Source organism: Vicugna pacos, chromosome 8, assembly GCF_048564905.1.
Source record: "Vicugna pacos chromosome 8, VicPac4, whole genome shotgun sequence".
Lineage (NCBI taxonomy): Eukaryota > Metazoa > Chordata > Mammalia > Artiodactyla > Camelidae > Vicugna > Vicugna pacos.
The window spans coordinates 51,115,866-51,141,645 of NC_132994.1; the positions used below are offsets into that span (position 1 = coordinate 51,115,866).

Here is a 25,780-nt window from a genome sequence, read left to right on the forward strand (position 1 = left end):
ATTTTTTGTTATTATGAAATGTGCTTCTCTAAACATTCTAGTATATTTCTCTCAGGGCACAAATAGGTTTTCTAGGTTATTTATATTTTCTAATGGAATTGCTGCAAATGATCATCAGCCTCTCAAGATAATATCAAGTTCTTTTCCAAAGTACAATTTTATATTTTCACAAGAAGATCAATTTCTATTGATCCATCTCTTGGTTTTGTTATTTATCTTAATTTTTGTTAAAAATAGGTATAATTTTGTTATCTTAATTTGAAGTTACTTGACTATTGCTAGAGTTGATCATTTTTTTGTATGTTTTTTGGCCATTTGTATTCTCCCCTTTATGGAATGTTTATTTATTCATTCCTTTGATTATTTTTCTATTGAGTTGTTTTTTCTTATATGTTTCATTTTTCACTTAAGGACTTTATTATTTACTGATTTTTTTTTCTCCCTAATTACTTTCTAAACAGAGAATACATCTAATCTTGTGTTAGGTATGGATTCTCCTAGTAATGGCAGAGTAGCTCAGATCAGATCGAGCATCCCAGTAATAACAATTATACAAACAATATATATACACATAATTACACGACATACACATAATTTTATATCTACGCACAGACATATATACACATATTGTGTTTGTAATTATACATATATATGTATATATGTATGTGTGTGTGTGTATGTATATATATATATATATATATATATATATATATATATATATATATAACAACTAAAGCTGCTGAAGGACAAATAAAGGTGGGCAAAAACTGGAGAAGCATTGATAATTGGAAGAAGAGAATAGCATGAGGTGAGTTTCCCATATTTAATGCTTTTCATCTGAGGGTAGGCTCCCAGTCAGCAGTATATTCAGGGTTACCATAACGACTAGAGAGTGAGGGTGAAAAGCCCAAAAAGAAGAGACGCACAGAGGGAGAGCCCAAAATTCTGCATGTTAACTCTGTCCAAATATCTGTTTGACTTCTGAAGAATGCATGTGTGGTAGAGGGTAGCCACCTAAGGTTGAAAGGATTGAACTAAGATTTCAGCGGCTGGCCACCACAGGGCAAACAGAGTTTGGGTTCTCCAAAGTATTTTCCTGCTAAAATGAACAAATGAAACATTAGTACCCTTCAGAGAAATCTAACATATGCTCTACAAGATTCAGGATGCAGGACAAAATGACTAAATATATGAAGAAAATAGGGAAGTGATACCTATATCCAAGAGAAAAGATAATCAGTAGAGATTTACTCCAAGAAATTGGAATTTAGCAGATAAGATTTTAAAGCAGCTGTTATAACTATATAAAAATGTAAAGAAAAATATGATCACAATAAGTCAGTAGAGGAAATTTCAACAGAGTAAAAACTAAAAAGGAACCAAATGGAAATCATAGAAAAACACAATCGGAAAGGAAAAAACAAATTACCAGATGGGCTTAAGAGCAGATTGAATATGACAGAAAAAGAGCCAATGAACTTGAAGATAGATAATAGTAATTATTTAATTTAAATCTAAATAAAAAGAAAAAATATTTAATATAAAAATGAACAGGGACTCTTGTCACTTATAGAATAATATTAGAAGGTCTAATAAGAATGTAAATGGAGTCTGAAAATGAGATAGGAAAAAAATGCAGAAAAATCATTCAAGGAAATAATCTCTAAAAGTTCCCAAAGTTGATGAAAGATATTCTGTATTGTTACCAAACCCTTCCAGTTTTATTGCTAGAAATCTCTGTGAATCCAGCCTCTCTTTCTCACCTTCCTACTGCCATTCACTTGGACTGCTGCAACAACTTTCTATCTGTTTATGGGGAGACCTGCTTCTCCCTCTTTTAGTCCATTTTCCACATTTTCACCAGAGTTACTTATCTAAAATCAATCTTTCAAAATCAAAGCTGATAATAACAACATTATAAATAAGAGAAAATCTTAAACTTAGCATAGCCTTTACAATATGACCCAATTTATACCTCCTGCCTCAGTTCCCTAACACATCTTCTGTACACTATGCTTCTGTGATCTTGAGCTTCTCATTATTCCCGGACAGTGCAAATCCTTTCATACCCCCATGCCATCTCATAGTGGTGCCTTAGTGCAGTTCACATGCCTTCCCGCTTCTGGGAGACTCCCACCATGTCTGCAGTGAACTCCTCTTCAGTAACTTCGAGTTAGTGGTCTGTTCTCTATGTTTCCATAGCGCATGATAAACATTGCTGTTGGAGCGGACACCCTGAGAGAGAGTCCGCACTGCATGTTCCTTTAGTGCAGAAATTGTTCCTTTTTGTGTCTTAAAAACTGACATAATGCCTGGAATAAAGTGGGTGCCAAGTAAGTATATGTTGAATAAATAGAATATCTGATAGATGTTATATATGTATCTACTAGGTTGAACCATAGGAAACTCCTGATATTGGGCAGGTACTCACTACAGAAGTGGCAATTTTGGTTCAACACATGCATACACTTATATGTGTGAACAACTTAAGGCAGTTGGAGTTTTATTCCCCAGCTGCATCAATTAGCATTTATCATGAAATGATATCAAGAAATCATCTGACCTAACCCACTACCTTCAGGCATGTGACATATTCTTATGTTACAGTAGAAGCGCAGGGGAATTATTTGCCCAAGGTTTACAGAGGTATTAAGTGGTAAAGCATGTTTATAAATGTTAAAGCAAGATTTTAAAAGTACATACATACACATATATAGTCATTTTATTAATACATAAATATTTTAAATAAGTAACTGCTGTCTATTCAAGTAGTGACAATTAGTGACCCAAATGGACTCTTCCTTTATAATATATTTTTCCTCAAAATATCATGAAAATTTTCAAACATATTGGAAAGTTGAAAGAAGTGTACAGTGAAAACAGTGAAAAACATACCACTAATTTTAATGAATAAAGCTATGAGAAATGAGTATGTACATATAGTCTATAAACCTATGAACTAAAAGCTGTGGTAATCTATTTTAAGAGGAGGTCTAGCAAGCATAGGAAAAGTATAAAAATAAAAATAAAATTATTGATACTTTACAACTATATACAAATACTGAACTATAGTAGAATAGATTCATTTGTAATATTTTTAATTTTTTAATCAATTGAGATCTTTCTGTAAATTCATATCAATTTTATCACTTTTTAAAAAACTTTAGATTTGAATGAAAGATATGAGCAAATTTTTAGCCTCTTATGTTCTAAATTGGTACTGGACCTTGGATTTGGTGCCTTAATTTTGTGTGGGATACAGATCAAGTCAGCTGTATGACTCTCAGTCTTTAAAGTCAACAGGTTCCCAGCTCAATAATTCTGGGGGCTGAATATACTTCATATTCATCTGATGACAAGGTCCATAACTGCAGAATGACTCATTGGACCTTCCTTTCCATTTCTCTGTAAGGGTAGCCCTTTTGGCCTATAAACATTTCCCAAATACTTATTCAATTTTTGCTATGTAATGAGCACCACATTGGGGATATAGAGATGAATCAAACAGAGGCCCAACATTCATGGAGCTTAGCATTAAGTAAGGTAAGCAGACTTGAAACAAATAATTTTTACAAGTTATTAAGCAAAGACTTTATTACAGTTTACTTAGGTGAGAAACAAAGACTTTATTACAGTTGTGATCAGTCCCATCAGCTGTCGTTGGTTGTTATTCTAGATCAATCAATGTAAACACAAATACGTCCTAAGAATAGAGTTTAAGTCTGTACCTGTAATGCTGTCACCCGTGTATCTAACATGTGGCTTATGTGGAGATTCTGATCCTGCTGATTCTGAGCTGACAACAACAACAACAACAACAAAATAGTAAAACCCTACTGATTTTTTTTTAATTTAGAGAAAAATGCAAAGCTTTCATTTCTCTTTTTAAATATTAAACAAAAGAATAACATAGAGATATGCCAATGTTGCTATTTCTGCACAGGCCATTAATGGTCCTAAAACTCATTTCTTGTGCGTTTCTTTAGCTACCTCAGGACAAACAGCTTAACCACCTTAATCGCATTAACAAAGAACTTACCCCTTGCAGGTGAGCATCATAATATCTCCAGAGCCCTCACACATGAATACTGCACAAGATTTTGAGAACTGTTCAGCTGAGCCTGAGTGATGAGACGGACCTCCTGGTGGGGGGATGAGGTAGACAGTGCTCTGAAGCAGGATGGGGTTGTCCTAAAGATTTCATCACTTCAGGTGGATCATCACTTCTAATTATGGCTTCCTTCCGTCTTGAGACTGGACCCTTGGAATGTCTGTGGTGCAGAGGGCAGGTGTATTGAGAGACTGGAGGCTGTTTTTTCCAGGCACTTGTGAAGATTTGTGTCCCTGTCTCTTGGGATGCTCAGTGCTCATGGCTCTGTAAGTCCTTGCTTAGTTGAGATGTTACGTATCTAGATCATAGAGCACCATTGAATGGTGGGAGACAGTGCATCTTCTCTTCGGTGACCAACAAGCCAACTATTATGGGTTGACTTGTTTTCCCCAAAAAGATATGTTGACATTCCAACCCCTGGGGCCTATGAATGTGACTTTATTTAAAAATTGGTCTTTATAGATGTGATCAAGTTAAGATGAGGTCATATGAGGTAAGTATGGGAACTAATATAATGACTGGTATCCTTATAAGAAGAGGGAAATTTGGACACAGAGGAAAGAAGAAAGCCATATGAAGACAGAGGCAGAGAATAGAGTGATGCATCTGCAGATAAGCCAGAAAGTACCAAATAGTGCCAGCAGTCAGCAGAAACTAGGTCAGATTAGGAAGGGCTCCTCCCCCAAAGCCTTCAGAGAGAGCATTACCCTGACAACACCTTGATTTTGTACTTCTAGCCTCTAGAACTTTGAGAGAATAAATTTCTGTTGTTTTAACCCAGCCAGCTGGTTATGGAAATCCTAGGAAACTAAGACACCAAGCAATAGAAAAAGAATCATCCAACTCTTAAGATGCAGGCAGGCAACCTTTCTGCTCCCAGATCTTTCCAGATCTAAGCAGGACTCTCTCCCAGCTTCTAGGATGGGTAGCATTTCAGTGAGCCAGTGCTTCAGAACAAATTAGGCATCTCCTGTGAGACATGGGTGGGAAGCCTCCTGCCTTCCCCAAAGGCATTAACCACAGGTCTCTGGAGGAAAAGTCTCCTCCAGGCTTTGCAGGGTCCAGGTGTTCACCAGCTACCCCACCTGGGTCCTGTATGCCAGCCCATCAAGACTAGGATTCATGCACCCAGCTCTTCCAGCTTGCCTTCTGCAGACAGCACATCATCTCCCCAGAATGTAAGAGCATTTTGAAGTAGTGTAGGGTTGCACTTCAAAATATATATATTCATGCATATATGTAAACATGAATATGTTTATTTTACTTCCCTATTCAGATGCTTTTATAGGCTCCCTATTTTTTGGTGAATAAAACCTAAAGTAAGCTTTAACTTGGCATTCAAGATTAGCTGCTGTATTACCTGACAACTCCCTGGATGTATTCTGTAATCTAGAACCACTTTTGTTGAACCACTTCCTATCTTTCAAAGCCCAGGTCAGGTATGAACCCCCACAAGAAGGCAGTCTTTCCTCATTTCCACACCCTATTGGGAGGGACCACAATATTTGGTTTTTCCCTCTCTAATCACATTACACACTGTATTGTATGTTTTTGTGCATTTATCTGACCCTTTTTCCCTGGCAGGAGGAAAGCTTGTTGTTATTAAAAATGAAATTAATGACACACTGCATTTGTGAAGACCGCAGGCACAGACAATCTGGGATGTGTTCCTGTGTAGAAGGGTCGTCATTGGCCCTGCTGTCACTGCAGTAGCTAATACTTGCTGAGAGTTCATTCTGTGCCAGGCAATGAACTAAGCATGTGCCATCAGTTATTTTGAGCTCTTTCCATAATGCACGCCGATTTCCTCATGTGTCTTTGTGTCCAGCATGGCACATGGCAAGGTTGCAGCTACTCAATAAATGTTTGCTGGAAAATGAATCTCAAAGGCAAATGCATGTAGAACATGAGATTCTGAGCCTCTTCTCTTGATCTCAGTAGATGTTTCATTTTTATGGGAATTATGGCTGAGTTGATCCACTTGGAAAACTCCTCCAATGGAAATCTCTATCATGGAGGATACTCTAAGGAGGAGGTTTATGAATGATGATAAAGAAAAATTCTGAATCATAATCCTAATCTATTATATATATTTATGTGGCCTACAGTGTAAGATAAACTCTTGATTATTTTAAACATGGTCCTTACGATACACGCAGAAAAACATACTGAAAGCAATATTCAAAATGCAGAGTGTGAACTTACATGCTTCATTTCACCATTTAATGTGTGAACTTATAGAGAACTAATACAGCTATGAGGCTCTTCTGCAATGACTGAAATAATATGTTTAAACATTAGTATGAAGACCTGAACACGTATGCTTTTTAATAACCTTTTTTTTCCAGTCACTTCCCAGCATCATGTACTTGGTCACCAGTGACTGAGATAATTTTAAACCATGATTCTTATGATACATACAGAAAAACATACTGAAAGTAATATTCAAAATGCAATGTATGAACTCTTTTATAGGTTTAGTCCCATTATTTTATATGTGAACTTATGGAGAACTAACATATAAAACTCTAAAACTACACCTCCAAAATTTTTCTGTATTAACTGAAATTGTATATTTAAACACTAGTATAAAGAACTAAGCATATATGCTTTTTAATAACACCCCCCCCCCATCACGTCTCAGCATCGTGAGCTTGGTCACTGGTGACTGTTTAGAGCTCAATAGAGCTCACAAGAAACCCCTAAAAACCAAGTCACCTTGTGGATTTGGCATTAAATTCAGACGACTTTGACAAGTAGTTCAGATCTTCTTTTTTTTTTTTTTTTCTTTCTTTCTTACTTTGTATTTTTTCTGTAAGAAAGCTGAGTCTGACCTGTTTTTAGGATTTGGCCCGTGGAATTGAGCTTGGTGGTTTTAGTTTCACTGTTGTTGTTTTTCTTCTTTTAGGCAAAAAAATAAAGCGCAGGAGTCCTGGCTGCCATGACTAGAAAAGCATTAACGCTTTCTTCTTTTAATTACACACTTAAAGACATACTAGGATAGACGCGTGCTTTATATTTCCTGGAAGTTGTGGGATTGTAGTTCCCCTAAACCCTTCTAACCTTTCCCTTTCCCTCACTGACTTCTAATAGCCCTTAATAAAATGACATCATCAAAACACCTTAAATTAATCTACCTGGATATTAGTTTCCATTTTGTTTGTGGGGATTTTTCACCATCAAGAATTCTATTTTTTTTTTCTGGTGTTATTCCCCATCTTACCCTTTGCTTATTCTTTAAGGCCCTCTCTCTTTGGCTAAAGAAAATTGACATAAACTCCTTTGCTACTCCAAAATCTTAGTGCAAACTAGAAGGAAATCACTGAACACTGAGATTTTTCTATCAGAACAGGATACCCCTTATTCCCTTTCCACACTCTCCTGAATCTCTAGTGAGTTCTTATTAGAGTAGGTGTTAGAGGAAATAAGTAAAACATGATTTATTATTCAAGTGCTTCTATTACTGAAGTTAATGAATATTAAATGTGTAACCTTGAACTTGTTTTCGAGTTTGGCAGGGTTTGAATACTCGTATATGTTCCATTGCCTTAGGCAGATGTAGGATGTCAGTTCTGGGAATTACAGTTATAAATATAAGAAAAACATGGTAGGTAATTAAAATGTTTAATCACCAAAACTCTAGAAATTAGGGCAGATTGGCCATCTCAATAGACGGAAGAAACACAAAATAACTACCATCACTTTTGTTCCAAAGTTTATTTTAGAGGCTCAGAGGCATCTACTGAACTTTTCCCCTGACTATCTTAACACATCTTTTTCGTATTTGAGAGTCTAGCCAGGATTGGAAACAGAGGTGTGAAAGAATTACGAGAGTGACTTGTTTTTGCAGTACTTTTGGCTAGAAGTAAAATAAGCAGGAAATTCTAAAATGTCTTGAGAAAGTTTGTCCCCAAGAAAATTTTAGCTTGAGTCTTTTTTTTTTTTTTTAATATGGGATTCAGACATTTAGGCTAATATTTGAATAAGAATTGTACTTACGGTTAGCAACAATAATTTCAGCTATTCGAACATCTTGCTGTCTCTGTGGTACTTTCTAGGGTTGTCAGTATCCTTTCATAAGCTTTTTCCTCCTCTGGTGGCTATAAACATGATATTAGGCAGAATAGTTTGGTGGTGTTACTTCTGTTTTAAAAATATGAAAACTGAAACCCAATGTTCATAACAGAGTTTTTTTTTTGTTGCCTTGCCTTCAGTACTTTTTACCTCATAGGCACTCATAAATGCTTGAAATTTCTTGATCAAGCTGTAGATTAAGGTTATTCTGAAACACAGAAGTGCTGGGGTCTGCTCCCTGTACCATTTGTGAGTACAACTGCAACTCCTCACTTTACGAATAATCTAAAAAAAAGCTGGTTTCAGTGCTTCACTATCTGAACTTTTCTAGAATCAAGATATTCAATGAGTTGTTCCCGCTATTTCTGACTTTATAAGGAATTGTAATTTAATGTTGATTTGAAGGTATAGAAGCAATCAGACAAATCCAAATTCCTAGAAAAGTGATTAGTCTATGATTAAAATGAAGTAGGATTTGGATTCCAACATTTATAGGAGTACCTATAGCTGTGGCGAATGAAAGTGAACAAAAATGAATGTTATTATTTACAGCATTTAACTGAATAGAACTCATTAGCTTCAAACCTGGTTTGTAAGAGCTCTCTCACCCATTTTCAGTGTGATAAAGTCTCATAGATATTATTACTATGTGTGGTAATCCTATGTTTGCATCAGTCTGACAGTGCTTTCTCAATATTTGAATATCATTCTTCATGAATATATGTATATGTCATATACCTTTTACTTACTGATTCTTAAAGCATCTATACAAAATCCACATGAAAATGCAGGTATCTATATGGATGTTTACTCCATATGGTATGTTGAATGTCTAGGTGATCGTTATGCTTGTTGGAATGAAACCCGATGTGGAGAGTAGAACATATAGATGGTGTAGTTTAAAACCACGAAACTCAAGAAGTGATGTCCCTACTCTCCAGCTGTGGTCATCTACAAAGGTTGTATTGCTTATATACCTTTTATTTTAAGGCTTGATAAGGAAGTTGATAAATTCAATATAGTAGCCCTAATATAGAGAGATGTAACTACGTGGAATATTTGGTTTCCATGATCTATATGGAAAGATTTAGGAGATCTAGATTTCACCTTAATAGAAGGAAGAACCTCCTGATGAAGATAACTGTTGGACGTTTGATTGGACTGCCTCAGGAAGTAGTAAATTTCTTGTTAATGGAGAGGGTCAAACAGATGTTGTAGTAGGGATTCTGACACTGGATTAGGTTTGACTAGATTATCTTGGAAGGCCCCATGATTCACAGCTGATGGAGGATATTGGTTTCAAGAGAAAATCTCAGAATATTACCTCTGGAAAGAACTTCAAAGATTGTCTTGTCCCACTCCTTCACTTTCCAGAGGTCAAAACTCAGTCCTCAGGGAATGCAAATGACTCCTCTAAGGTCAAATAGCTAATATGCTTTAGAGGGTTTGTTTGTTAGGAGTCTATCTTTTTTATTTTATTTAGAAGGTAGTAAAATGTAACTATATTTTCAGTCAACTGTCTCCCTGTGTAATGTCGGGAAAACAAGACCCTGTGTTTTATCTCAGGTTAATAATCTGACAGGTGTAACTCACAGAGTACCCATTTTGTGTAAGAATAATTGAAAATAATAATTTTAAGTTTCTGTTCATTTCTTTGAAATTCATGTACATCTATAGCAATGGGAATGGGTCTCATAGGCTTTATACTGTGAAAATTTTCCAGAAAGAGCAAAGGGGAGGGTCAAGATTAGTTTGCAAAGAGGTAAGTACTAAGAGTTCTAAATTCAGTTCCCTTTGTTATTAGCCATTCTTTGTTGGGTATGAGGCAAGATAAGCAAGATAAGCAAGTATCAGTTGGTAAGTACTAGAACAGCCATTCTGGTTATTTAAGACTAAGTATTCCAATGCTGATTGGTAATTAGCCATTTCTGGGAGCCATCTGAATGTCTGAATGCCCCACCCTTTACCAACCCTACCACTACCCTGATTGCTGCAGCCCTCCATATATATACCTGTACTTTCTGACATTGAAGCAGCTGAACGGTTAGCATCTCTTAGTTGATTAGATACTGAAATTGTATACTGATATTGCTAGCCAAAATGATGTGACTTTTGTTCAAAAACCTTATTTTAGGCTGCCGAAGATGATGTCCAGAATCTGTTCTTTCAGTGAGTCAGGTTATTTGGTAATGATCATAAAATAGATGGAAGATAATTTCTTATTCACCTCTGCCATACAATTTGGGGAAATGTTTATGAAGGCCATTTGTTAAGCCTTTAGAGCATTTCATTGTGTTCAGAAATAAATCAGAGCTTTTTTCAGATGATTTCATAACCAAGTAATTCAGATAATGAAGGAGGTTTTTTTGTTTTTAATTTTCTGGTTGGTTGAAAGGATAGATAAAGGATCTTCTCTTAAGAACATTGGATCTTACACATATGAGGCACTGAAATAATAAAACGGCTGCCATTTATGGAGTGCTTAGACTGTGCCAAGCACTGTGCTGTGTCTTTTACACGCACCATCTCACTTGATTCTTGTAATAACCCTATGAGATATGTCCTTTTATCATTTCCATTTTACAGCTGAGGAGATTAGAGGTTCAGAGCAGTGAAGTGACATATAAATAACTTTATCAGGTAGATAAGCGGTAGAACAAGGATTCACATCTCCAGCTATCTAATGCCACTGAGAGTTGTAAGGAATCAAAAGCTGGGCTCCATTTCTGTCTTCCGAGAACACCTTGGCCTGGGTTCCTTCACAGGCTGTAGCCTAACCCAGGCCCTCTGCAGCCTTGGTCCAGAAGACTCCAGGATTGGAGTGTAATCCATGAGCCATGGAGCTAGGTAACACCTGTCTAGAAACTTCAAGGCTGGAGTATTCAGGAGCCCACAGAGCTGAATAATACCTGTATGATGTGGGGAAACCTCTACAGCTCAGCATATCTTGTTAAAATAGCCAGATGTCTTGTTAATGGCAAAATATCTTATTAATTTCTTTATTTGTTAACAACTGGTCCTACCTCACCTTTCTAGTTAACCCATTTCTTTGGTTCCCTCCTCTTCCTTTCATTTCCCCTCATCTGCTTTCTACATCCAAGTATAATCCCAAGCCATCTTCTTGATGACCACAATGAGCTACAGATAGGACAATATAAAAAACACTTCGAATTATGGGGGAGTTTGAAAGTTAGGTTTAGGAGTAGAAGTAGGCACTGTACAGTCTCCTTTTCTTCTCCCACATGGTTATCTCAGTGCTTTGGACATAAGACATTCAAAAAATATGTGTGAATGGATTTAGTTTACTTTTAAGAGGCAATATGTTATGGTGTGGTAGTGATGTTCAGAGAACTCTAGAAGATCTTTCTAATCTTTGAAGAAGAATTCAGAAACACTAGATTCATTATTGTTGGAAGTAAAAGGTGGGCAATTAAGCTTACATTTGATTTAAAGAAGGAAGAAATGTTCTTATTCAGTAAACAACTGCATTTGAAGTCATTTCAAGTTATATTTAAGAACTCAGTTCTTAGCTCTGGGAAGCCTTAATTCACTTCTGTCATGCTGTGGTAGTCACTGAGTAAAACAGATGAAAACAGCTTTTCTTGATGCTGTGCAGTATGCTTATTTTATATGCGCTCCTGTCAGGTATCTGGAGGCTGTGTCTTTGACAGGACTATGTGCCAGTCACCTCTGGGGAGCACAGTTTCTGGTATTTTACTTAGATAAGTAACAGTGATTACTGCAATAAACGCTCAAATCCCAATGGCTTAACATAATAAAAGTGTGCTTCTTGCTCACCCCCGATCCATAGTGGGTCAGTGAGCAGTCTATTTTGTGATCATTCAGGGATCTAGTCTTCCTTCACCATCTCTTAAGACTGCAGAGTTTTCTAAGGGCTCCTTCACATCCAACCAGAAAACAAGGTAACAGAGAAAATCTCATGGGAGGTATTGTAATGCCTCAGCCTGAACTATAGGATAGAACCATGCGAGAAGGATGCAATCATGCAGCCACACCCCCACGCTCCAGGAGAAGGGCGTCTTTTAGCTGCGGGGGCTCGGGAGGCAGAAGGAAAGAGTTTTGGTGATGACAACAGAACGGCTGTAGCCACAAGGTGGTCTGTGAGCCATCAGCCGAAGCCTGTTGTTTTAACAGCAGTTGGCTTTAATGGTGCCATACTTAAAAGAAGTGAGGCTTCAGAATCATAAAGTAGCTCATTAAGAAAACCCTTTGCTTTGGCTTCTCTTTAGTTTCTTTCACTTTTGTTATAAATGGGTTTTCCTTCAAATTTTGAAAAACGAATCACCCAAGTCTAGAGATGTAACGAACTCTCCCTAAAGAAGCATACCATGTCGTGTTTGCTAAGAAGTTTACAGAATGTAGGAATCCTGGTGCCAAAAGTCAGATAAAACCCCAAGTTCTACGCATTGAAAGATTAAGAAGATCGCATTCTTATTGAGTCTGTTTGTATAGTACCTCTTAGATTTAATTTTTAAAAGGTAGAGGGGTTTGCTGTTGTTTTTTCTTTTACAGAGTTTTCTTAGGAAATACGCTTTTAAGAAAAGATGCTCTGGGCATCCTACAAATGGGAGAAAGTATTTGCAAATCAGACATCTGATAAGGGATTCATATCCAAAATGTATGAAGAACTCCTGCAACTCATTAGCGAAAAGCCCAAACAATCCAGTTTAAAAAATGGGCAGAGAATCTGAATACACATTTTTTGTAAAGGAGACATACAGGTGGTCAATAGGTACATGAAAAGATACTCAACATCACTGATCATCAGGGAAATGCAAATCGAAACCACAATGAGATACCACCTTACCCCTGTTAGAATAGCTATTATCAAGAAGACAACAGACAGTTAAGTGTTGGTGAGGATGTGGAGAAAAGGGAAGCTTCATGGCCTGTTGGTGGGAATGTAAATTGGTGCAGCCACTATGAAAAACAGTATGGGGGTTCCTCAAAAAATTAAAAATAGCACTACCATGTGATCCAGCAATGCTACTTCTGGATATTTATTGGAAGGAAATGAAAACACTAACTTGAAGAGATAGATATGCATCTCATATGAATTATAGCATTATTTACAATAACCAAGAAAGAGATAGAAGCAAACCAAGTGTCCACTGATGGATGAATGGATAAAGAAAATGTGGTATGTGTACACAATGGAATATTATTTAGCCATAAAAAGGATAAAATCTTGCTATTTGTAAGAACATGGATGGACCTATAAGGTATTATGCTAAGTGAAATAAGTCAGATAGAGAAAGACAAATACCATATGATCTCACGTATTTGTAATCTGAAACAAATAAGCAAACAAACAAAATCCTCCCAAATTCATAGATACCAAGAACAGATTGGTAGTTGCCATAGATGGATGGTGGGAGGAGGGGAGCAAAATTAGTGAAGGTGGTCAAAAGATACAAATTTCTTGTTAAAGAATAAATGTCATGGTGGCTGTAATTAATACCGTATTGTATATTTGCAGATTGCTAAGAGAATACATCTTCAAAGTTCTCATCACAAGAAAAAAAAAATTGTAACTATGGTGATGGATGTTAACTAGACGTATTGTGGTGACCATTTCACAATAAAAACAAGTATTGAATCATTATGTTGTACACCTGAAACTAATATAATATTATATGTCATTTTCATCTCAATTTAAAAAAAGGAAAAAAAAAAGCTTTGCATTACGCTACTAAGCAGATCTCTGAGGGTTTCAGTAACAATGGTCCTTATTTTGGCAAGCATCTGAAACTTAAGTCTGGGAATGAAGAAAGACTTCACTTGGTGTGTTTTCTGGAGTGAAAATGATTTCAGAGGTATCCAAATAGGACCTTTTGTCTAAGAGAAACCGTGATGCAGTTAGAAGAGTAAAACACTACCACTGTACCTAGCAAGCATATGAGCTGGTAGTAAGCTGACTGCATTTATTCATTCATTTATTAAACAGTGTGCCTCAGGCACTATTTCAAGTGCTTGGGATGCAGCAGGGAACAAAATGGACAAATATCCTGTCTTCATGGAACTTAACATTGAATGTAAACTATAAAAATATGTCATGATGATAAATGTTGTAGAGGAAAGCTGAGAAAAGAAGCTGGGAGAGTGTGGAGGGTTGAACTTTTATAACTAAGAGATGCTGAAAGGGGTATGACAAGAAGCTCTTGGAGGTTACAGTAAGGATTTTGCCATTCACTTTGGGTAACATAAGGAGCCAATTCAAGGTTTTGAGCAGAGGAGCGACATGATCTGACATGTTTTATAAGGTCAGTCTGTCAGCTGTGTTGAGAATATAGTTAGTGAAAGAACAAGGGTAGGAGTAGGAAGACCAGTTAGGCATCTGTTGCAATCAGCCAAATGCAAGCTCTAGTGGTGTGGACCAGGGTAATAGCAGTGGAGGCGGTAAACATGGGTCAGATCCTGGGTATATTTTGAAACTAGAGCCAACAGGGCTTTCTGATGGATTCAGCGTGGGTAGGGGCAGTGAAAGAAAGAGGAACCGAGGAAGACTCTACAATCTATTGGCCTGAGTCAGTGGATGGATAAAGTTGACATTTACCGAGGTGGAAAAGACTAGGGGCAGATTTTGGCAGGGTTGAGGAGGAACTCAGTACCAGTTATATTTGTGATACTTATTAGATTTCCCAGTAAAGGTGTCAAGTATGCAGCTGGATATTTCAGTCTGAAAGTCAAAGAAGAGGGCAGGAAATAAAACTTTGGGAGAGCTCAGTAAATAGATAATATTAAAGACATGAGCCTGGTGAGTAAACACAGAAAGGACGACCAAGGACTGAGTTCTGGTGAGCTGCTTATTGGGAGAGGTGAGGGAGCCAGGAGAGGTGAGGGAGCCAGAAAAGGCGACTGAGAACAAGTGGACATTAGGTAGGAGGAAAACCAGAAGCATAGCCCTGCCTCGGATGTCAAGTGAGAAAAGTGTTTCCTGGAGGAAGCAGTGATTGATGCTAAAAGCTGACCAGTTAAATGAGGATTGAAGAATTACTATCAGATTTAGCAACGTGGAGGTTCTTGGTGCTCTTGACTCAAGCAGCTCCTTGGAGTGTGGGTGATAGGGAGGGGCTCTTTGAAGTGAGATGGAGAGAAGGGGAGGAGTGAATTGGAGGCGGCAAGTATAGACAACATTGGGGAGGCTTTTGTGACAGAGGGAAGAGAAATAAGGTAGTATCTGGGAGGGTAAGAGGTATTAAGAGAGGGTTTTGAAAGTGAGAGGACTAGGGTGTTTGTTTTTGAATAATAATGAGTAGAATGGGAGAAAATGGGTACTGGAGGAGACAGAAAGGAGACTTGGGCAGGGGGAGGTGGGAGCTGGGCGCAGATGAAAGGGTTGGCATCATAGGGTCACAGACAGCTCATAAACTGATGGCAGGAATTGAGATTTAAGGATCAAAATGGAGAAGGTTATGAATCAGTTTTTTAAGAGAGAGTAGGAGAATCTACATATTAAGGAAAAATGACAGGTTGATTCCATTGTGGTCCAAGGATTGTTGGAGTCGGACATCTTGAAAAAGTAAGATGAAAATTTGGGAGGCAATGAGTCTGTTTCCAACTGAGTTGTAAGGCAAAAGGATGTTGAACATTTCCCTGAGATTTAAAAGTATCATGAGACACTTTTGGGAACCGTAGGTTTGTGCATTTAATAAAGCCACGTGTACTTATCCGGGAAGACCAGATTAACATTGACAGAGACTTCCGCACAGTATGTGGCAAGACTAAATTAATAGTCTTGGCCAGTAGATTTTGCACTTAAAATATGTGCCAGTGAAGGGAGTGGGACTAGTTGGATAAAATACAGCCCCTAGGGAGGACTGGAGCAAGAGACCTGTACATTGTGCCTTCCAGACTGAAACGGGAAGTTGGGTTTTAATAGCTTTGACTTAAAAATTAATACCCTCCAAAGAAAATTCACCTGTTGCCAAATCTAATGCCAGATTTTGGATGCTCACAGTTCCTTCAAGTCTCTTGTTTGTTTTCGTTTCTTTCTTTTTTTCTTGTTCTTTTTATTCTCCTTCATGCCAGCATTTTCTGACCTTTTATGTATGAATACTAAAGAGTTTGTAATCTATCTTCTTGCTGAATTGTTTAATCAGAAAGCCATAATGGAAGAGAGAGAAAAAAGGAAGAGAGAGATTTTAAACATTTTGTAAAATGCATCTCTCCTGGCTGTGGATTTCCATAAATTCTTTGTGTACATATAAATACACTGTTTATGTCTTGCAATTTGGCCCACTTATTTTGAAATCCAACGTTCCCAAACATTCCTTTTTAGTTAGGAAAGGCTGAAAAACAGCAGTTCTGTGAGAAGAAGCTCTATTGACCTAGGTGCCAAGTACTCTTATTTTTGTTCCATATACCATCATGTTTAGAATTAGATATCCTGAAGCTGCTGAACTTGATCTGTCACACCATCAGATGTCAGTTTTTAGCAAAAGCTTTTGCCACTAATGATTTTTACACTTGGGTTGTTTCACAAAGTCTACTTTTAAACCTTGTGAATTAAAGTTCCGTTCAATATCAACAGCAAAGAGGCAACAAATATAGACATAGTTTTCTCATAAGGAGAATATAAAAATATTCATTATAAATATTCATAAATATAAAAAAATCATAAATATTCATCGCTCTTAAAATCTGACTGAAAAAAATGTGAAGGGATTTAGATGCAGGAGCACTGACATATATTCCATTTATTCCTTTTTAGATATATTTTTAGATGAATTATTTTCTTGAATTTATTTATATTGCTTTGAGTTTTGACTGAGCTCAAGAATCAAAAAATGGAGAATTATTATTGTTACTACTACTCTTGATGGAGAATGGCTTTTCTTTACCATGTATGTAATACATGCTTATTGTAAAACATTCCATCAACAGAGAAATGTATACATTACAAAGAACAAGTCTTTCTCAGAATCCAACCTCCCAGAGATAACCAGTTTAGCAGTTCAGTTTGTATCCTTCCAGGTTTATTTCTACGTGTGTATATATATCTTCAGTTTTTAAAACAAAATGAGCTCTAATATAATCATTTTAGCCTCTGTGTTTATTTTGTTAATAAATTATGAACCTATTTCCATATATATTTACCTCATTCATTTTACGGTATGAATGAGCTAACGTTTATTCATCATTGGGGATTATTCACATTTCTGATTTTCACTATTAACAAGTAATACTGCTTTCACACCACTCTACAATGCGATAACATCACCTATGTCATAGGCTATTGGAATTGATACAGTATTACATTTAGGGTATAAAGAGTACTTGACACATAAGTGCTTCAAAAAGTTATTTATTATTCTGTTTATTTTCTTTATCACTAGTGACTATTTCTGTATGGCAGACTCCTAGTGATGAAATTATTCAGCTGATAAATATTACCAAATTGTCCTCAAAAAAGATTCTACCAAGTTTACTCCCTTCATCAGTGAATAAAGAATATTTGTTTCACTACAGAATTTAAACTTGTCAATAGTAGCACAATATACATTTAGAAAAATACATATACTTTATAAGTATTAACTCAACAAACTGAATCCATGTTTGCAGCCGACATCCAGATTGAGTCAGAATACACTGCCATCCTAGAAGCCTCCCTTGAGTCGCCACCCAGTCATTATTTTCTATGCCCACCCATGTTAGGCACTATCCTGCTTCTATCGTGTGGATTAGTTTTGCACTGTTACATACGGCTTCTTTCACTCAACATTATGTTCGTATTAGATGATTATGACCTTTCATATTGTTGCAGATATCAACAGTTCAGTCGTCTCTGTGGTACTCTATTCGAGACTACATTGCAAATCATCCATTGTACTGTTGATGGACATTTTATGTGTTTGACTATTTTATGTGTTGATTGCAAATAACACTATTTTCTACGTGCCTTTTGGTGTATGTGTATGAGTATATATGTATATGTCTGTATATACACACATCATTTTTATGTATATATATAATATATTCCATGATATATTATGTTTATGCACATACAATCTTTCTATTGGGGATTTAATACAGAAGTAGAATTGCTAGTTCATAGGGTAGATGTGCATTTAGCTTTAAAAGTTTTCCAAATTGTGTCTGTATATTTGTACCAGTTGGATGTCCTGGCCAATTCTTGGTATTTTTTTATTTCTTAAATTTGGTCATTCTGATGGGTGCATAGTGGCATATCATTGTGATTTTAATTGTATTTTCTTGATAAATAATGACGTTTAACACTTTTTCATATGATTATTAGTCATTTGGATATTCTCTTTTATGAAGTACCTTTTTAGGTCTTTTGCCCATTTTAAAAATTGACTGGTCTTTTTCTTATTTATTTCAGTAGGAGTTCTTTCTTTTTCTGAGTATGTGTCCCTTCATATGTATAATTTCTCTTAATATATACAATTAGAGATATTTTTCTCTTAATCATGTTTTTAAATAGACAAGTTCTTAATGTTAATGAACTCTGCCTACTCAAACTTTTCCTTAAATAATTAGCACTTTTTGTGTCTTGCTTAAGAAATTTTGGTCTACCCAACACCATGAAGGCATTCTCTGTTTTTACTAGAATCTTTGTTGTTGCATCTTTCTTTGTTAGACTTATAATCCATTGTGATTTGACTTTATATGGTGTAAGAAAGCAGTCAATACTCAAATTTCCCCCATATAGATAGCCAGTTGACTGTACCACTTATTGAAAAGTGCTGCAGTGGCATCTTTATTGTAAATAGGATGACCATATCTGTTTTTCTGGACTATCCTGTTTTATTGGTAGATTTACCTATCTTTCTGTCAAAACCACACACTGATAACAAGTCCTCATATCTGGTAGTGCAAGTCCCCTACTTTTTTCTTCCACGAGATAATCTTTGCTATCCCATGTCCTTTGCTTTTCCATGTGCAGTTTAAAATAAGCTTAGCAATTTCCACAACAAATCCTTCTTGGATTTTGATTGAGACTGCATTGAATCTATATACTAACTTTGGAAGAATTTGCAGTTTTACAGGGTTGAGTCCTTTCATCCATAACATGGTATAGCCCTCCATTTATTTAGTTTTATGACTATGACTGCTAGTGTATAACAATAATTTGTCCTTTACTGTAGTCAGTAAACATGATGGCATGCTATCATTCCTTTGAAACTTTGAGACTTGCTTTATGGCTAAGAATATGGTAAATTTTGGAGACTGTTCCATTTGCTGTTGAAAAGTTTATCTTGCAGTTGTGTAGTGGGTTCGATTGACATTCCAAGTTGCTCATCCTGTGATTACAACTGGACCTCTGTTGATTATTTTGTAAAATTTTTTCTACAGTTATTGAAAGAAGTGTTTAAAATTTGCATCTGTTATTGTGGATTTGTCTATTTCCCCTTTTATTTCTATTTGAAGTTTTGGCTTTATATATTTTGAGCCTATGTTATCAGGTGCATATGTGTATTTTGATCATTTTATCTTGCTTTGGATTATCATGATAAATTATAGCTTCTATTTGAAATAATTCTGCTTCCCTTAACATCTTGGTCTTTGTGCAGTACTAATATGGATACACCAGCTTTCGTTGCTTAACTTTCTCATGGTATATCTTTTTTATCCTTTCACTTCATCCTTTCTGTGTCCTTTATTTAAGTTATGTCTTTTAAACAGTGTATAGCTGAACTTTAAAGTCCATTTGACACTTTTTTATCATGAATTAGAGTATTTGGTTCATGTACTTTTAATAAAATTACCAATATATTTGGACTTAAATCTATTATAATGCCATTTTCTCTTTTTGTTAACTAGTTTTTTGCTTGTTTTTCTTTTATCACTTTTTTAGATTTTAGATAGATAGATAGATAAGCATGCTATCTATGCCTACTTTTATTACTGTTATTACTTACAACATTCATCCTTAACTTAATAGAGTTACTTTACCACATTGTGGAAAATATAAGGACCTTAAAATAGTTTAATTCCACTTATCACCTTTGTACTTCTCTGATTTTTCCTTTTTTCCAGGGGTCTTAGATCCTCAAATTCTATTTTCCTTGACAGCTATGAACTCCAGTGTTTGTCTCATCAGCTCTATTAGAATGGGAAAAGCTCTAATCTCAAATTTCTGCTTAACCTCAGATCCTTGCACCAAATACTGGCTGATTTGGTTGCTCTTCAAGCAAATACCTTCAAGATGTTTTCAGATACGTTTCTCAATTTTATATAGGTATCTTGGTACTAATATTGGTCTGATGCAAAGTACTGCATCATAGTCAGAAGTGGAAGATGTTTCTATACATTTTTATCAAGTCTGGTTGTTAGCTACCTTTTTGTTATTTGTTAATTTGATGGCCAAAAGTTAGCATATTGTATCTGTCAGTTATATGACAGTCATCATCTTGGTTCACTGTGACTCTACCCTTTAAACCATATATAATTGGTTCAAGTATGGTACCTGATTAGAGTTGTGGCAATGAGTCCCTTCTCTGGGGTTTTGGGCTTAGAACCAGAGAGAATTTCAAGCTCTCAGTATAAGACGCAGGGGCTACTTGACATTTGTGCATTCTACCATGTAGGAAAATGTATTTTGTAGTAAAGATAAGTAAAATCAATGTGCAGAGAAATGCAATGAAAAGGCATGGAAAAAGAGATCAGGCTATGTAGGATTTCTTGATTCCAGTTAAACAGTAATCCCAGATACATCTATTTTTCCTATGGGTTTTTATTATGGTTAAGTATACATAACATAAAATTTACCCTTTTAACCATTTTTAAATGTACAGCCCAGTGGCATTTGTATATTCACCTTCTGGTGCAACCATCACCACTGTCCATCTCTAGAATTTTTTTCGTCTTCTGAAACTGAAATTCCCTACCCATTGAACAATAATTTTCATTCTCTCATCCCTCTAGCACCTGGTAATCACTATTCTACTTTCTGTCTGTATGAATTTGACTATTGTAGGTACCTTATGTAAGTGGAATTATGTAGTATTTATCTTTTTGTGACTGGCTTGTTTCACTTAGCATCATGTCTTCAAGGTTTATCTATGCTGTATATGTGTCAGAATTCCTTTCCTTTTTAAGGCCGAGTAATAATTCCATTGCATGAACATAACATTTATCCTGTTGATGAACACTTGGGTTGTTTCCACCTTTTGGTTATTGTAAATACTGCTGCTAGGATTATGGGTGTATATGGATTATTTTTTACATTTTTTATTTGTTTTCTAGATGCATTTTTTGTTTTACTTAAGCAAATTAGACTTAAAGTACTATTGTAACCTAAAAGGTCCCAGCTAATATGCATGGATCTGTTTCCAGACTCCTGTAATATTTGTTTGATCTATCAGCCTTTTTCTGAATCAATACCACATTGTCTTAATTATTTTAAGTTTTAGTACATTTTTGAAATCTGGTAAACAAGTTTTCCCTCATTACACTTTTACAGAAATGTTTTGGCTGTATTTTCAGCATTTTTTTCCAGATGATCAATTGTGAAGTTCTAAAAAGAAAACAAATATAATTTTATCAAAGTCTGGAGTAAAGAATTGAGCACATGTATTGGAAAGACCTCAGTTCTTAGAATAACCAGGTTGGAATCCTGGCTCCATCACTTACCGGGCAGTATGGTATTGAGAATGATACTCTATGAATCTGTTTCTGTGTCTAAAATAAGAAGATAACAATACACATAGGGATAGCTTTGTTATGTAAGTGGTAAAAGAGATGATATATGTCAACAGGCTCACAAGATGCTTGATGTAGGTTGGACTCAATAAATCTAGATTCCCATCAGGATCCCAGAGGGCAACAGAGTAAGCCAAGTAAAAAGCAGGACACAATTCACTGTATTCCTTACATCCTCTCACTCTTTGTTGAGAGCACACGTCCTGTTAACATAATGTACTGCACATTTAATTTTACTCAAATGCATTCTTCTAGGCTGGCTCCATAATATAACTAAATCAATTGTGCAACCAGTGAGTGAGCCTATCAAGCATGAATTTTTTAAAATTTAACAAATACATCAGAAAGAATCTTTCTTTGAGAGTTTTATAAAGTTGATTAACTCTGTATACCCGTAAGTAGAAAAAAATCTCATTATGCTAAACTTTTTTATTTTAAGGTCCAGATGACTTCATCCAGATTTAAGAAGTCATTCAAGAGTGTTCAAAACCAAGGTAAGGGTCACTTTCTTATGAAGGTTTATTAGAGTTGTTAAGGACAAGTTATTGCTAAATTAAGAAACAGAATTACAAAAGAAACCAATGAACCTATTATGAAGTACTTTATACATGATTGAATTTTGATAACTTAGAAAGACAGAGTTCAATTGCCACATGATCAAAAGTTTATTTTTTCTACTTAGCTCTAATCAGAGCTAATAATTAAAGTAATTATTTTTGAATGGCCCTACAGGTCCATCCTGTCATTTGTAAGTTGGGTGGCAAATATCTACATACATTCTCTATTATTTGTTTTTTTTTCAGCATCAGATGGATCTTTATTTTTCCTTCTTCCACTTTTATTGAGATATGATTAACATACAGCCCTGTATAAGTTTAAGCTGTGCAGCATATGATTACCACAGTAAGTTTAGTGAATACCCAGCATCTCATATAGGTATAAAATAAAAGAGAAAGAAAAAATCTTTTTTGCTTCTGATGAGAACTCAGAATTAACTCTCTCAACAACTTTCATATATAGCATAGAGCAGTATTAATTATATTAATCATGTTGTGTGCTCTATTAGTTGTTAGTTACAACAGTCAATGATACTTGATTTTTGTGGCTTTTAGAGAAATGCTCATTTCATGTAAGTCTCAATTTCCAAATATAAAGCATGGAATAAGTGAAACATGTTATAATCTATGCAGGTAGGTACTGAGTTTCTTTAGAGCACAGACCATGTTTTCTGTGGGTTGTACCCCCATGAAATTCAGCAGGGAATTCAGAACACAGTATGTGCTTCCCTAGATATTTTAATGGCAGTTAATGATAATATTTGAGTGGTTTAGGCACTTTGAATGGCAAATTTTGTAATGTATAATTTTGAAGTTCGTTTTTCCAAAGAGATTTTATGCTGCATGTTGATACTTACGACACTTGTTGTAAACTGCTCATATCTGTAAGAGCAACAAATGCTACTTGAGTGAGTGAGTGAAAAACAATAACTGAAGAGTTATCGAAATAAAGTTTATTGAGTGAATTGCAGTTAAATACAAAATAGGGTATAAGCATGAATAAATATAAACCTAAACAATTCCGTTTATAAGAAGATAATATTAGCTAATAAACTCAGGGGAATGGAATATACTGACATCTTGTTAGAAAATTGTTACATAAGTGGGTAACATCTATAATGGTTGATAGTCCAGTTTAAAAATTTCGTGGGCACAGGTAATGCTCCCAGGGAACTCTATACCTTTATGTCCAAAAAGTATGATGATCTTGGGGACATTCTCTTTGGTTCTCCAAATGCACAATCATACATACTGAGCTGGTGCCTCTGAGATTAGTGACCGTCAGTGTTGAAAGCCTGAGGCCAGCAGTTGATGTCAACATCCTGAAAGCCAAGTATGTTTTAAAAGAGTGTGAAGAGTCCTTGAGGTGTGGATGCTGAGGATATTTTAAGGCCAATGAGCAAAATATCCAATGGAAAAAGAAATGGCTTTATTTTTCACATAACCTATCAAAGGCAAATTTTGCTGCTTTCAAGCAAAGCAAAATGATTATAGGTGACTTACTGCTGCAGAGGGGTGTGTGTGTGAGTGTGTGCGTGTGTGTGTGTGCGTGTGTGTGTGTATACACGTCAGCAAGACTTTTCTCTTTCCAAGAGGAAAGATATTTCTATATTCACTTAACGTGAGACTTCTGGTTTCCTCAACGTGCAGTCCCACCAGGAAGTTTCCCTTTTTCCATGCGTCCCCAGACACAGGAGAAGGCTTAAGGAGAGTGACGCAGGCAGGAGCCGCGGCCTGGCTTCTCCCCTTTCACTGCCTGCCTTCTGGGGCCTGGCCTGGTGTGTGGCTGCTGTTTATACCTGTTGAAGTGCTTTCTGTGTTTGCGTTGGCGCTGCCAGCTTACAAACCAGAGCCCCAAGCCATTCATGAGGTCTGTCCCAGGGCTTTGAAACCTATGAGCTGGCGGCTGGGGCGAGAGAATGTCTCTCTCAATTTTTGGGTGAACTCCATGTTTTTTCCGAGAGGTTAGATCACTGTCCACAGTCCAGACTTGCTAGACAGAATGTAACAGTTACTGTTTGAGACATCCTGAACTTTTAAAAGGCAGAGGGGGAAGGGAGAGGGGAAAAAAAAAGCCCAAGGGCAACTTCACAGCTTGAAAGTGGACATTTTTCTATCTGGTAAACAAAGATTTTTACAGAACTGGAAAACTTTATCATCAAGGAAGGAAAAAAATATCACTTCTTGTTATGGCAAGAGGAAATGTTGTTCCAAACTTCCCAATTCCATCCCAGGTCATGTTTGAGACCAGACCAGATTAATCAGTGGTTGTGGCAGGGGTGCTAGGGGTGATGTAATTTTTGTAGAAATTTACCTGGCCCTCTCCCTGGTTCTTTCATTGGTCCATAATGATTTTTAGAAAATGTGTCTTCTTCAAAAGTGGCAAAATTAGGAAAACTCTGACACCTGCTTGTCCTCTGGCCACCATTCGTGGCTCTTCCTTCCTGTTCCCTTTTTTTTTTTTTTTTTTGGTCACATTAGGAATATTCCAACTGTTTTTTGGCTAGAATTTCTCTCCCCTCAACTCTTTCCATGGGAAGTATTGGTTCATGGGAGAAATTTTGTTTTGGTTATATAAGTTTAAGTGTGGCTAGAATTATGTATTTCACTTCTGTTTGTGTGTGTGTGTGAATGTGCATGATATAAATACATAAAAGACATCATACGTGAGGAACTAGTGAATTATTGAAGTGTTTCACACCGAAGTGTGACAACATACAGACAAAAGATGGAAAAATGGAAGTTTAAGGCTGAATATGACTGAATTCCAAGGTTCATAGCAACTTTGTTTACAGGAAAACATGAGAGCCCTTGTTACACCCTATTCCCCACCTCCGACCCCCTAGGAAGTACAAAGTCTGTGTTCTTATAAGTATGTTAAGAATTTCATCTGTAATGTTTGTCTATGAAGAACATAAAAATGCCTTTGAATGGGGTAAGTGCCAATCTTATTTCACCAAGCCAAGGGAAAAAAAAAATCCCTACTCTTAGGTCTCCATCTAGAGAAATGCTACTAAGAAATGAATAGCCTCTCCTAGACTCTTTAAGGTGGTATGTTTATTCTTGGGTCAAACTCAGTGGTCTTCCATTTTACAGTGACAACCTCTTTCTACCTACTTCTTCATGCCTCATTCCCTAACCTGACTCATGCTATTTGTCTGATAAGGCTGAAGGATGTATAAACTGAACATTCAGTTTGAGCTTATCTGGAAGCAATGCCGTTAGAGACTTAACATTAATTTTAATGTGGTATAGCTGTTCCAACATATGGGATGGCTTTGTTTGTCATTCAAGAGATTTATTGATGCAATGTGTATTCCCTGGTCCTTTCATGAAAAAAATGTTTATA

General features: G+C 36.2%; 1 protein-coding gene and 1 long non-coding RNA gene across 8 annotated transcripts in view; one reads left to right on the forward strand and one right to left on the reverse strand.

Moving 5' to 3' along the window:
* The window catches only part of LOC116281493 (uncharacterized), a 195,498-nt gene that overhangs the window by 39,768 nt on the left and 129,950 nt on the right, over positions 1-25,780 (forward strand). For 5 of the 6 annotated variants that reach the window (XR_012075002.1, XR_012075012.1, XM_072965883.1 and 2 more), the window contains exon 3: positions 22,314-22,368. The gene's annotated coding sequence lies outside the window, so the exon portion shown is untranslated. Of the gene's footprint in view, positions 1-22,313; positions 22,369-22,677; positions 22,722-25,780 lie in introns of those variants that run through there. The other variant, XR_012075011.1, reaches the window with a different exon arrangement.
* Positions 1-25,780, reverse strand: part of LOC140697728 (uncharacterized) — a 58,103-nt gene that overhangs the window by 14,949 nt on the left and 17,374 nt on the right. The window contains exon 4 of one of the 2 annotated variants that reach the window (XR_012075013.1): positions 8,111-8,211. The exons of the other annotated variant lie outside the window; for it this stretch is intronic. This is a non-coding gene — a long non-coding RNA (uncharacterized lncRNA). The remainder of the gene's footprint in view (positions 1-8,110; positions 8,212-25,780) is intronic. 2 annotated transcript variants of the gene reach the window in all.